Below are 15,065 nucleotides of genomic sequence, written 5' to 3'. Positions count from 1 at the left end.
CAATTGCTCATCTCTCAAAAGACGCTCAATACGCATGATCACAATGTTCTTCTATGGTGATTGACATGTCAAACTAGTTACACATTAACCCCACCTGCTGGCCTGGTACGTTTATGTGAGCGTTTTAAACCGTTTCTTTTCTGCGCTGTTGTGGGGACAGGATTTCTTTTTTAAAACAGAGCAGGACAACCTTAGATTACAGAGATACCCACCTATGCGTGGACTAGGCCTTAATCATCAATTTGAAATCTTTTCTAATGGTATCTAAAGTGTTAATAATTGGTAAAGTACACTCGCATGCAGTCATTACACCTTTAATGCTCCTGTACGTTCAATTGCTTGTTACTAATTGTGTCATTCAACAAGTTGGTACTTAACATGTAGTATAGAGTGGGCTTATAAATATATTTCTTTCACAAAAATCCTTCCAGAAATAACAACAATCAAGCAAAAAAACAGAAACCAGAACAATAAAGTTGCAAGAAAGGGGGCTGCACGTTTTGCTGAAACTCACTATAAAGCTATGGAAAGTGGAGGAGAGCAGCAGAGATAACAGCACTAGTGGGTTGGGTATGATGGATGCTCCTGATTTAAAGGTACAGGGTGTAGAAATGGGAATACTCAGGTATATCTAGTGGTCAGATTCTGGACTGGAATGCTCCCCTTCTCATTCTTCCCCTCAGTGTAGCGACATTGGCCTTCAAGGACAAGAAGGTCCTGTGATGCATGATAAGTATGATCCTACTATTGTCACGTTTTAACCAAAAACATCTATCAATGCTAATTCCTTTGCACACAACAACCACTGTTTTCTTTCTCACTCAAGGACACCGCAGAGGTATATATATATATATATATATACATACATACATACATACATACATACATACATACATACATACATACATACATACATACATACATACATACATGAATGTAATTTAATTTAATGAATTTACACATTAAAGGAAACACATTCAAAATCAAAATAAATGAAAACAATATAAACTGACAAAGTGGTAAGAAAATAGAAACAATAAAAAGTGACAGTGCAATTGGTGTCAGACGGAGTAGGCAGTTTTAAACAGATGTGTTTTGAGTTGTGATTTGAAATGGGAGAAAGAATCAATGTTTCTGAGTTGAGCTGGTAATGTTGTTGTGACCATTTTTTGTTAAATACAATATAACACTGAGTGACACATTTTATTGTTTTATGTGGATGGTTGTTCATCTGTCCTAGGTGATTACATTTTTGGAAATGGTATGATGTTTTGAGTTTTTATTACACAATGCCTTTTGTGACCTTTTTGAATCTCACACCTGACAACTAACCCATATTACAAAAAAGAACTAAACTAATACTGAAACTAATAAAAACTAAACTAAACCAGCAAACTGGCTTTAAAAACTAATTAAAACTAAACTGAAATTGAAATCAAAAGGTCAAAACGAAATGAAAATAGAAACTAATGAATAATACAAAACTAGAGTAACCTTGGTGTGTACTAGTTTGTCTGTTCTGTGCTATGCCAGAAACATGGCGGTGTAAGATCGTCATCTCCATGGAATAGGACTCGCTCCTATGTAGATATAAAAAGCTCATTCTAAGCTAGCAAAAACAGAACCATTTTCATATTGAGGTGATTATACTTTTATGTAAACATACATATGAATAGGATTTCCATTTTCTAGAAAGTCTGTTCAATGCTGCTGATTACTACACACTGCACCTTTAAGAAATGTAATTGAAAAAAGCTTTTAAACCCAGCCCTGCATAGCTCACCATATTTGTCTCATCCATCACTTGAACACAGTAGGTAATTTCTGCTGCTATAGGAGACTCTAAATCAAGGCATAATCATGTTTGGTGGTTGTGCAGTTGCATGAGATAATGAATGTAGGCAAAGTAGATTTTATAAATGTATTATTTTTTATGAAAAATGTAATGCTTCAATATTAGTTTTTGAATTTGACCTTTGGTTTTACTGGTTGACATCTAAGGAAACATGCCTGCTTGTTGTCCTATAGAGAGTCATATGACAGGATTGCTACAACTCCCATTTCTACAACCTTAATAAGAGGAACCTAGGAGATGGTTAGTTCAGCATGGCAGAGCCTCATCGAAAGAAAAAACAACAACAACAACAAAAAGAAACAAAACAAAAACAAATTGATGGACATTTTCTTTTTAAATCAGTGCCCAGGAATGTCAAACTACACCTTTAAGAGGAAACATTCAACTTGCTAAATAATTCAAGCACCAACTATGCAGACATTAACATGCATGTCGTTGGGCAATTAATCAAGACACCAAACTCCCTGGTGTGTTGCTAAAAAACTGCTGCATATTATTACCCTGCAGACACACACTTTACATCCGATTGCAGCAGATCATATTTCAATGTTGGTCATGCAGACTAAAACACCCATGCAGTCATAATGAATGAAACAAGACAGGGTCATTGTAGCCTTTAGAAGCCCCACTGAATACACACAATCAACTTCTCAGCCAGTCAATCACTAAATCTACATCTTTTTTATAAGCACACATTTTAGTTTCCAGTTTTAAAAAGGGGACTTAAACGTCAGAGATTGAATCTAAATATCAGAACTACTCACTTGTGACAGGAAAACAGCACCCTCTTCCACAGCCATGTTCACTTTCTCTCCCTCTGTCTTTCCCTCCTCTGTGTGAAGCGGAGTGAAACCTGAGCTCCAAGTGGCCGGCAAGCCAAGCAGCCAAACAGGCAACCAGTCATCTATTCACTCAGTCACTCACTTAGCTCTGTCCTTATCTTAACCTCCAGGGCATCAGGGCATCCATACCACACAGTGGAGAGTGAGTGTAAGGTGCTATTGGCTCAGGTAACAGAGTGAAAAAAAAAAAAATCAAAGCACACCAATAAATCCTAGCGGTGGAAGCAGCGGATACAACAGTTCCTTTCGCTGTCTGGATGTCAGACGGAGGGATGGGAGGGAATGAGGTGAGTAAAGGAGGGGAGAAATGATGAGGATGGAAGGAAAGAAGAGGAGAGGGATGTATCTAACAGCTCTCCGGTGGTGAGTAAACAAAGCGCTGAGCATCTCGCCGTCTTTCACGCTGCCGGAAGGACATGCCAAATCCCCTTCACTGCCTCTCACCCTCCCCGTCCCCTCACTATCTCTATCTCCCTCTCTTTTTTTCTTTCTAAATGTGTCAACAAGGGTAAATCCCTGCTGCCTCACAGAAAGCTGCCCCTTGCCCCAGAAAGCACCTTCGAAACGGGTGGAGGAGGGTGCACGTATACAGACTCACCATAATAGCTGAAGCTTCTCCCTCCCTCTCTGCATCCTTCTTTTTCTTCCTCACCTTCATTCACTCTCAGGGGGTGGGGGGTTTGTCAGTGTGATCTTGATATCCAAGGTTAGGGGACAGGGGGGCAGACTGGAAATAGCAGCTGAAACAAATACTTTGGCTAAAATGACACGACTGGGATGTGTCACCCCCCACCCACCTTCCCTCCTCTCTTGTTATCCCACCCACTCCCCCTCCCACTCATTCTCTCTGGTTCGCTCTCCCTGCCTCCCTCGGTCTCTGCCAGCACGCTGCTCTTTATTGTCATCCTGCTTATCAGCTTTTTCCACTAACAAAGACCAGTGTGCGTGTGCTTGTGCTTGTGTGTGTGTGTGTGTGTGTGTGTGTGTGTGTGTGTGTGTGTGTGTGTGTGTGTGTGTGTGTGTGTGTGTGTGTGTGTGTGTGTGTGTGTGTATTGAATAAATGTCCAGGTTTAGTTGTTCTACCTGGCTACAAGAACTCACACACAGGGATCTCAAAGCATGGGGTTACTTTGTTTGTAGATTGGGACAATGAGTAGAGTAACTGTTGAGAACAACAACAAAACCAGATGCTATTTTGGGGCGCGTGGAAAAAAAAGAGGGGGCACCCCCCAACAGTCAATGGGGACACTTAAACAGAGGATTAGGGGGCTTTTCCTTTGGTATTAGGGACACCCTCTGTCCTCCCACCTCTCACCCCTCAGCAGACACGCCCCCCACCGCAGTCAGCTGAGCGGGAGGTGGGAATGAGACGCTCACCCCCACTGATATCTCCTCACAAATCCTGCGCATAGCTGAGCCCCCGTGCAGGAAGAGAGCAGCCAAGTATGCTTACTTCTCTCTGGTAACCATGCGAAGACAGAAAAGCTGGATCTGATCTTTATCTGTGTGAGTGGAGGGGGGAGACGGGTAAGGTGAAGCGTAACAAGCAGCATAACTACCATATCCATGTTCTATGTTTGATGTAAGGTTATTACACCTGTGGGTGGTAACAGATCTGATTATCTTATCTTGGTAGGCCACCCACAGAAGCACAACCTTTTTCCACAATAACACCCTTCCTTAGTCAGTGTGTTGATCAGTAGATCAAGGCTTTCCACCCTGTGGCCACAGATCCCCAAAAGGGGTCACGCAATCAATCTGAGGGGTCATGAGATAATTAGTTTGGGAACACAGAATAAAAAAAAAACACAAACTGCTATAAAAAAAACTGTTTTTAGAAGACGTTTCTTTAGTAACAAATTTTTAATAAAACACAGATAGTTCTGCTGTAGCCTGGAAAACAGATCTATTTACGTTGGAAGATGCACCTATCTCCCCAGAAATATTTCCCTCCCACTAGATTCCAGAGGTGGGAGAAAGTCATTGTTTTGCAAGTCTCAAGTAAGTCTCAAGTCTTCAATCCCATGTCTCGAGTCAAGTCTCAAGTAAAGACAAGTCGAGTCAAGTCCGAAGTCATAGGCTTGAAGTTTTCAAGTCCTTACAAGTCATAAGCACTGTTTACCAAATAAAATGCCATTTTAACAATGTAACAATCTATTAAATTTGACAAATACGATGAATGCATTTCTAATTGTTTTATTTTTTAAATAAAATAAAACCAGTGTGACAAGACTTAGTCAGAAAAAGAGAAAATGGTCTTCATTCGGTGTTTACATTTGACTCTTATTGACATTTTGTTGAAAGAGGTAGAAAACTCAAATAAGACCAGTGCAAGACAAAACTTAACCGCACAGAAAAAAACAGTGCTGACATAGCGTTCAGGATATAATCAGTGCTAAGCGGTGCAACAACAAATTAACTTCTGGAGACGTTGTACAGTCATTTTATCTCATCTAATGCTCAAAAGTATTTTCAAGTCATCAGACTGAAAATACTTTTGAGTGAAGTCCCGAGTCATTGATGCCAAAGTCCAAGTCAAGTTGCAAGTCTTTGATGATATTGTCAAGTCGAGTCCAAAGTCATCAAAATTGTGACTTGAGTCTGACTTGAGCTCAAGTCATGTAACTCGAGTCCACACCTCTGCTAGATTCAGACCGGATCACCTTATTAGATTAACTTTTATCAAAACCTGTGTTCACATGTGCACTTCATGCACACTTAACAAAATGTACTGATGTTTTTGGATGTGGGATGTGTTTGTGAATGCAAACAGATATTTCTGCTAAGACTTTTAACTGCAAGATCCCCAGTAAAATTTCTGCAAGAGGTTGATGTGATGTGAGAATGCAGCATGTAAAAGTCAGGAAAATTGACCGCAAGCTAGTAGGCGGGGTTATAATGTTCATATCATGTGACTGCTGGGTGATATCTGCAATCTTCATGCACATATTGAAGCAGCTTCTTAACATGTTACATCGATAAATCAGCAAAAAAATGTCACTAAACATCACTTTTTGATGTCATGTTTGCTTCCGGACTAATTGGCATCTACCTCTCACTATGATCTTTCTATCTACATGTATACATGTGTACATTCATTTCTTTTTTTGTAATGTAATGCTGTCGAACCTCATTTAGTTTACTTGTTCTTTTTTCATTTTATATATGTATTGGTTACTAGTGCGTATTATATGTTGAGATGATACCTCTCAAGGGGTTATTCCTAATAAATATTTCAATATGCACCCTTATGTTCCTATATAAAATAAAATCAAACTATCTCAGGAGGTGGGCATATCACCCAAAGGTAAAAGGAATAGTATAACATTTGTGGGAAATTTTTCATCATCATGAGTTTGCAAGCCTTCCCAGTTTTATCTTCAGCAAAGACTCCACTTGGCTGACCTCAGAAAAACTGTGCTTTTTGAGCAGAATTGAAATAAGAGATCAGACTTGTAGGTTAGTGTGCTTTTATGGTTCTAGACAGATTTTATTGGCTTTTAAAAAGCAAAGTTAGCTACTTCACTCTTTTTCAGTCTTAATGCTATGCTAGGCTACAGAGCTGACAGAGCTGTCAAAAGGTTTTAATCTAACTCTGAAGGCTACAAACCATTGATTAAGCTGTGTGTACATTGCGTTCCAAATTATTATGCAAGTTGCATTTTTTTGAATATTATAAAAACTACGTTAACAGTCATTTTCAAATTTGTCAAGAAGTCAGATGGTGAATATTTCTTCAAATGTGTGGTTAAAATGATGCTTTTCAGCTTTATTTTCAAATAAATGCAGAATCTGCAGAAATGAGTGTGCCAAATTATTATGCAAGTTGGTGATAAGAGCATATAACTTGTAATAATTAAGAACTAGGCACCATTTTTAATCTTCTATTGATTGTAAATAATAAAATTTACTACAACTGTTTTCAAACATCAACAAAAACAGCAGTTTTCTTTACATTTGTATATAAAATAAAACTGTTAATGTTTTTGAAACATTTCAAATCTAAAGTGTTTCTGTAATGTCCAATATAACCTCCTTTTCTTTCAGTGAGGGTCAGAAATCTCTGGTAAACTGATTTTTCCTCCATGGAGGAAAAGACAAAAGAGGATTGCCTCATGAACTGGCCTGCCTGCTCACGCGAGTGTATTGATGGTCTAGCAAATACAACACTATGTGAAAGATCATGATCGTGTTTGAAATATGAAACTACTTGTTGTTCCATGACAGAATGTAAAAATGGTCTCCAGCATGCAAGTCAGAACAACGAGAGGGACCCCTGCACAGCCGCTACACCATGAAGGGTAGAATTTAAAAATAAAAGCTTGATTTTTTTGGGTAGTCAGTGAAGTAGTTGTTTTGTAGTCTGTGGAAAAATTGTGCTTCAACAGATGTGTAAACAAATGTTATCATTAAATACCAGACTATGGAAAATTCTCATCAGTGTCTCACCCGTGTGTGTCATTTATTCATATAACTTCTGTTTATGCAGCACTGTTTATAAAATCATACACAACATACATGTACACACGGACAGAACGGTCTCATGCAGCCGTTCAAGCCTCAGCCACTGCCTCACATTCTGTCACTGTTCCAGAGGAATGGCACCAAAGCATTGTGGGTATTTTCCAGCGCTATCAACTTTCAGATGAGAGATAAAGAGAGACAGAGTGTAAGAGAGCGGATGAACAGGAGAGAGAGAGGGATAGAGATAGAGATAGAGACAGAGAGCGGTGGGAGCTGACAGAGGGAGTGACAGATGCTCTGTACCAGAAGAGACCAGCTGATCATGTGATCAGTGGATCAGAAGCTCCTTCACAGTAGCACTGCAGCAAACAGCCCTCCTTGGAAACGGCAGGGTTACCATGGCTACTGAGGGAGGATACAATAGAAGAGGAAAGGAGTCAAGACTACTTATAGAAAATTATCTCTTTTGACACAATTGTGCTCTCTCTCGCTCTCGCTCTCGCTCTCGCTCTCACTCACACACACACACACACACACACACACACACACACACACACACACACACACACACACACACACACACACACACACACACACACACACACACACACACAAAGACAGACAACACACTCATTTCTGCGTCAATGCCTGACTATTTTCAGTCTTTTCTAATATCTCTATAAGACTTTTTATTCTCATAAGTAACCTTTGTCCCTTTTGAACATTAGCTGTTTTCTTTTTCAAAATGTTTATTCTATTATAAAATAAATTAAGGTCCTCTCCCTCTCTCTTCTCTTCTCTCTTGCATCATAAAGATTGTGGTGTATGAGTAGGCCTGACCTTATAGGGCTGAGCTCTGACCCTAACAGTCTTCTCACCCTGGCTCTGCCTCAATCAGTCCTCTTCCTTACATCTCTTTCTCACCTGTCTTCCCCTTTTAAAAATAGGCGAGGAGGAGGGGGAGGGGATGTAGAGCAAACAGTCTGACCCAGCGGGGGTAAGCTAAACATTCAAAATAGGCTTCTCTGGACATGGTTCGTATGCTTGCCTTAATATCAATGTGAATGTGAGCTCACCTGTGTTTTGTACCTGAGTGTGAAAAGACGTCGCTATAGATGCTACCTCATCCACACTTTCATTACCACCCGGCTGGATTACTGCAATGAAGTCCTGTTCGGGTTACCCAGCAATGCCCTGGACAGGCTCCAATACGTGCAGAACTCAGCTGCCAGGGTTCTCACGCACACCAAGCCCTGGCAGCACATCACCCCCACTCTCATTCACCTCCACTGGCTCCCTGTAAAGTACCACATCACCTATAAGCTCCTCCTCCTCACATACAAATCCCTGCATGCCCTTGCCCCCCAATACCTGGCTGACCTCCTCCGCCAACACACTCCATCCTGGAACCTACAGTCTTCGGACCTGGGTATCCTCTCCATCCCCCGGACAAAGCTGTGGAGACAGAGCCTTCAGTGTGGCAGCCCCTACTCTGTGGAACTCTCTCCCTCCCGACATCCACAGCGCCCCAACCCTGGACACTTTAAAGAAAGCAATCAAAACACACCTTTTCCTCAAGGCCTTTCCCCGTTAGATATCCCCACCTTCCCCCCAGACCCCCTACCTGACCCTGTGAAGCGACCTTGGGTTTCTCGAAAGGCTATATAAACATCAGTCCTTCTTCTTATTATTATTAGGTGAGTATCTTATTATTACTGCTAGCTGTAGGTGGGGTGTTTATGTGAACAGCAGAGCGCATTACATCAAACACAGTGCATTCCCTCAAACTTACAGCATGTTATAAATGCTTTGTCATAATAAATGTGCTTCCTCCCTAACATGAATCTTTGCTACATGTGTTGCACTTTACTGTGTCAGCATCTTCTTAAGTGAAGCTTAGCCAAACTTTTGTTCTTGGTAAGTACAACTTGTGTGGACTCCAAAATTCTCACAGAGGTTTCATCCTGAGAGATTTATGTTAGGAAGGGAAAAGCCAAACCGAAATTGAGGTGCATCAAATCGGTAAATCTCAGAAATGTAAATCCGGTTCCAAGTCTGGTCCTTGATACTAAAGCCTACTGTCCTCTTTCAAACACCTCTCTACAAACTATTGGAGTATGGCTTTGCTCCAGATCTGACATCCAACCCAAACAAAACACCTTTACATACACTGTATATATAGGAAAAATAATTACTCTAAGCTAATCTAATTGTCTTCCTGCTGGCTTTAGCCATTACATATCACACTGACTAGCCTCATTCCCAGGGAGAATCCTCAATGAACATACAGCACACAACACAGCAGACGGATATTTATTGCTCCTGCTGCAAGGAGCACGCTCAAGGGCACAAGCTCTCTGTCACCTGGGACATGAAACCGCCGGGGAAGGAGGAGGAGGGGAGGAGGGGAGAGGAAGTGAGGGAGGGAGAGAACTGAGAAGGCAAGGAGGAAGGGTAGAGCGGGGAGAAGGAGGAGAGTAGGGAGGGAAAATGGAAAATAGGTGAACCACCAAATTAGGGCAGCAAGTGTATTTGCAAACCTCAGACATCATCATGAACCATAACCACACAGTTTGACTAAAATATATCTCCATCAGATTTATAACGAGGTTATAAATCTACCAGGAAACCTCTGTATTGTAGTGTTATACCAAACTTATGAGGTATAAGGGGACAGGAAACAGCTGAATTCTTCTTCACAGCCATAGCACCATACAAATGATTACCTTGTGTAGTCGTGCAGTTCTACAACCGCTGCACACATGAAGGCTCCTGTCTCTGCGCTGTCTAGGACCTGAAACGATAATGCTGACACTGACAGGGGGACAACCAGGATGTTTCATTGGATTTCATCCAACTGACTCGTCAGCTGTACTGGTGAAATCTACACACTAGTGCACCGCGCTGGATCGATAGCTGTCCCGCCAAAAAGTCACCAAAAGGCAGACTCCAGAAGTGCAAAGGTGAGGCAAGGAGATGAACAAAGAAGAGGGGGAAAGGGTGAAGGAAGGCAGAGTGGAGGAAAAGATAAGAGGAGGAAAATAAAGAAGAGACAAGAAGAGGATTTAAGCAGAACAGCAAAGGAGGACACACATCTGGTGACAGAGGCATGAATTGAGGGGGAGAACAGAAGGACAGAGCTCAGGGCCTTACAGTGACAAGAGACCCAAGAAAACTAAACAACATACCAGACTCAAATCTGGCAGAATATCAGAAACATCACACTCCTCCCACTCTTCTTCCTCTTCTTCCTCTCTCTGCACTCCCTCCTCTAACCTCAGTTTGACCCACAGCAGACTCTGTTCAACAGTCAAACACTGGACTCTGGTGGACAGTCTCCTGCATGACAGCTGTTAAAACCTCTGTTAGGGAGGACTCTCTGTGACCTCGACCTGACAAAATGAACTGAAACAGGATATGTACTTCAATCAGCTTAATTATTTGGATGATCTTAAAATGCAAAATTAATAAGTTCACATCTACATTCAAAAGTTAGATCTGAGTGAAGTTAGGAGAAGTTGGTTTCATCATGGCCAGCTTGGTCTGTGTTTTAACTGATTATGGGGATATGCAATAATGAAGTGAGAGCCACCCATAGCTTAACTTACACACATTACTCATCAACACATTACTAACTGCGGGTGATGAAGATGTGACAAGAAGGCAGTGTCTGAATGTGTCTCTGTGTTCGGCGTGCACCACATGGTGATCTTTAATAAACTAGAAATCACACTTTGAGATACTGCATGGTATTAGAAGATGTTGATAAAATGACTGTCACTGTGATCAGTACTTGTTTTACATCTTTTAATGTTACTTTGGAGTTCAACACCCGATAGTTAAGTTAGGATATGGCCTGGTTTAAGTGTGAAGGTGAGACAAAGCAAATGTGAAAATAAAAAGTGCAGATTTTAGTGGTTTTGATGACATTGGTCTGTTATTAAAATGCTATTCAATGAAATTAAATGTGTAAAAGTTATCAAACTACAATCTGACCACCTGTGTTGCAAACTTCCCCAGCCTCTGAAATGTCATATGTATGGGTCAAGAGTTTGCTTACCCTTGCTCACATTTTCCCGCCGATTTCGTTTTTATAAATCACAGACTGAACAAACCACCCTCAGGCCCTGCTTTGTGTCTATGCAACATTTATAAATGAGGCCCCAGAATGCCACTTCTCGGCTCCATGTGGTGGCACTTATGGCATTACTCCCACACTTTGTCATTTTGTTTTGATCAGATATCATGACGTAGCATTATATGACTGTTTTATAAATTTTCAACTGTCCTGGGTGGCTGTATCATGATATTATCCTTATTGTGACCAATGTTTCGTTTCGTTTTGTGTCGTGACATGACGTGTCGTGTCGTGACTCGTCGTGTCGTGACTCGTCGTGTCGTGACGCATCCTGACGTGTCGTATTGTGACGTTTCGTATCGTGTTGTGCCGTGACATGTCTTGTCGTGATGTGTCGAGTCATGACGTGATATGTCTTGTCGTGACGTGTCATATTGTGTCGTGCCGACATGTCTTCTCGTGACATGTCTTGTCGTGACATGTCTTGTCGTGACATGTCTTGTCGTGACATGTCTTGTCGTGACATGTCTTGTCGTGACGTGTTGTGTCATATCGTGTCGTGATATGTATTGACGTGACGTGACGTGTCATATCGTGTCGTGCCGTGACATGTCTTGTCGTGACGTGTTGTGTCATGATGTATCTTGTCGTGTCGTGTCATATCGTATTGTGAGGTGTCGTATCATATTGTGTCGTGTCGTGCAGTGACGTCTTGTCGTTACGTGTTGTGTCGTGTCATGACGTATCGTGTAGTATTGTATCGTAGTGTAGCGTAGTGTAGCGTAGCGTATCGCTTTGTACCGTGAGTTACCCTGTGTTTCCCACCCCTATTATTGATATTCTTTTATCAAACAGACCTCAGATGCTAATCAATAACCCATAGTTCACATTTCTGACAAGTGAAAAAGAAAGGCCATCTCGAGTACAGACAAGTCCATAAACTATCTTAAAACCTCTTTGGTGTCAAAGTGGCAGTCCTCCACACAGACATTTTCTCATGAGTGAGTCCCCACTCTTTGTGCTGCGTTAATAGGACATAAAAATGCAAATGACTAACCAGTAGATGGACTGAAATGACTATTCCCAATAATAAGAGTCAATCTTGTGTGAACAGCAGGTAGCCAAAGTGAGCTGTGGGAGCTGGAAATGAGATGAACTGCACTGAGTGTGTGTATGAGGCTGTATGGAGAGGAGGGAGGAATACATGTGACACATATTTATGCATTCTTAAAGAGTGTGTGGGAAAAAATATGAAGCAGAAAGAAATCAGAGCATTGAAAGACTTAGAAATAAGGCAAAGGTATACACTACAAATGTATCTCTCATCTTCCCTCATCTGACACTTTTATATAACAGCATGTCAAACACTTGCTCTGTGTAGGACATGCAAGAGCTTATTTTAGATACATGCACAAAAACATCTTACACACATACAAAGATATATGTGAGGGCAAGCAAAAGAAATGCGAATCATTCTATCTTCTATAACTCAAGGAGTCTTAAACTTGAGCAGTCTGTACTTATATCACGATTCATCTCATCACACATCGACCTTTGCTTCTGCTACTTCACAAGTTGAATATGCATCCGATACCAAGGCTTTTTTTTCCTGACACTGATCCAGAGAAAGAACAAGAACAAGAAGAACCAGCAGAAAGTCTCTTTTTCCTCTGTAACCTCTCTCTAAGTCTGTGCCGGTCTAGGCAGGAGACAAGAGAAATTGCTCTCTTAAGTATCTTTCAAAACAGTCACAAAGGTGCATGATTAAACCACTTAATCAACCGATGACATCCATTACTGGTGATCATCACTCCATTCCTCCCCTCTCCTGTATTTGCTCGAATTAATCTCTGGAAGAAAACAAGCGAGTGTGTGGATGGAGGGATCTTTCTCTCCGTCCTGCCCCTTTTAGGCCCTATTTTTCTCTCATCTCCTCGCTGTCCTTCGTCTATTTCTCCTGTTTCCTTGCCTTTTTGAGTTTCCCCCATTCAGCCATCATCACTCTATATTGAATATACACATTCTTGGCAAACTTGATTTCGAGACAGCCTGTATTATAGAGAGAAAACACTTTTTCAAGCTTCTTCGGGCCTTGCAAAACACCCTAATCTCTAAAGCTGGGTGACTGAAGAAGTGAAAGTGTTTTGGAAAGTGAGTCGAACACGTCTTTCTGGCATCTCAATTCAAAATGGCCTTGTTAACTTAAAGACAAGGTGACTTCAGAGGTATATATAACAGAGTTTAAAGGGTTGTATTGAGATGTTAGTCCAGTTTGTTGCTCTATGTCACTTTCCAGTATACATCTACATCACAAGTAAAATCCCTCTGTGATAATGATATGGATGCTTTGGGCGACAATACCATAAAAGCAGATGTCAACTGCTGATGCAAAATCTGCTGTTTGACCCATAGACTGTATGTGACATCACCCATCTGTTTCTGAAGCACTGTTTTGAAGCCAATCATCGGCAGGAGCCATATTGGATATGCTGAACTCAACATTACTGTTGGGCTTTGAGCCTCCTCGCTAACAGCTACAGTGTTTCCGCCTGTCAATCAAGTCAGCTGTGCCTCTCATTGGAAGACTCGTAATCTTAATATCTTAAAAAATGTACCCCCCCATACAGTGTGTGCCGAGTGAGAAATTAGCTATCCAGACTACACTCGTCTTTTGTAACAGGCTGTAAACATGTTTATTTCTGCTGTAAAGATCAGGTTTTTTTAATGGGTGTGTATGTGGTTTCCGGTACTTCCGGAGCCAGCCTCAAGCAGACACTTGAGAAACTGCAGTTTTTAACACTTCCGCATTGGCTTCAATTCTCACGGCCAGAGGTTGCCGCTTGGTTTGACCCTTTTGTTGGTGCCTGTTGTAGCTGCTTTAGCTCATTTGGTAGAGCAGATGCTCCCTGCACACAGGCCATAGTCTTCATTGCACTGGTCGTAGGGTCATTTCCTGGTCCTGACAAGATTTGAAGCATGTCATCTCCCATTCTCTCCTCTCATTTACTGTCTCTCTAAAGCTGTCTTATCTTATAATGGCTAACAGCCCCAAATTAAATCTTAGACACTCCAAAAAAATCCATCAGATATGACTAGCTCCTTATTTCTTAAAGAAATCTTGATGATAATGTATAATTCCTAATTTTAATTAAATTCATATGCATATTGGTGAGTGTGTTTTAAAGGATGTGAATCAATGTTCGCATTTCTTGAATAAATATATCAATCATTAGATCTTTCTGAAGCCCTGTCTGAGAGGGACTTTTGTTTGTAACTCCACACTTCATCTCACTATCTGTCTTTCTTCTGTCTTTAGTTCAAGTTATTGTGAGGACCAGAGGGAGCAGCTGTTGTAATGTGGGCCAGGCTCACATATGCACATCATTTGGGCATAATTCAAGCTAAGTATGTACATTAACTTTGAGTGTGTATGTATCAATCAACCACAGACTCACTGTCTCTTGTACAGTAGGTGTGTGAGTGTTTACATCCTTGTACAGTACATCTGTGAGTGTGTGTGTGAGTGAGCTGGTGATAATGATCTGTCTCCTGAAACCCCAGCAGACAGAGAGGCTCTCCTCTACTCTTTATGGAAAGTGAAAAACAAAGTCTGAAAACTTCTTGTCCACATTATCGCCTCTCACTAAATCATTATGGCAGGAGAATACGAACAGCTCAATGTTCTTACAGCCAGCAAAACACCTGCTGTTACTGCATGCATTTATTTTAATGGAGAGACTTTTGCAAAACTAAAGTGACAAGGAAGAAAACGACTTTGCTGTTTTGTTTGCATTCAATGTCTTTAGCATAATTCAAGTCTAGAAAA

At 41.1% G+C, this 15,065-nt stretch overlaps 1 protein-coding gene and 1 long non-coding RNA gene across 2 annotated transcripts in view; both read right to left on the bottom strand.

Moving 5' to 3' along the window:
* Positions 1 to 15,065, bottom strand: part of LOC117811075 (ankyrin-3-like) — a 122,658-nt gene that overhangs the window by 82,206 nt on the left and 25,387 nt on the right. The window lies entirely within an intron of this gene.
* Positions 7,163 to 8,386, bottom strand: LOC117811077. Its single transcript, XR_004630926.1, has 3 exons — positions 8,251 to 8,386; positions 8,002 to 8,095; positions 7,163 to 7,566 (listed from the first exon to the last, which is right to left on the bottom strand). It is a non-coding gene; the product is annotated as an uncharacterized LOC117811077 (long non-coding RNA).

The sequence above is a fragment of the Notolabrus celidotus genome, chromosome 4 (assembly GCF_009762535.1).
Source record: "Notolabrus celidotus isolate fNotCel1 chromosome 4, fNotCel1.pri, whole genome shotgun sequence".
Lineage (NCBI taxonomy): Eukaryota > Metazoa > Chordata > Actinopteri > Labriformes > Labridae > Notolabrus > Notolabrus celidotus.
The sequence above is the reverse complement of the archived record's forward strand: the minus strand, read 5'-3'. Positions and strand labels throughout refer to the sequence as shown.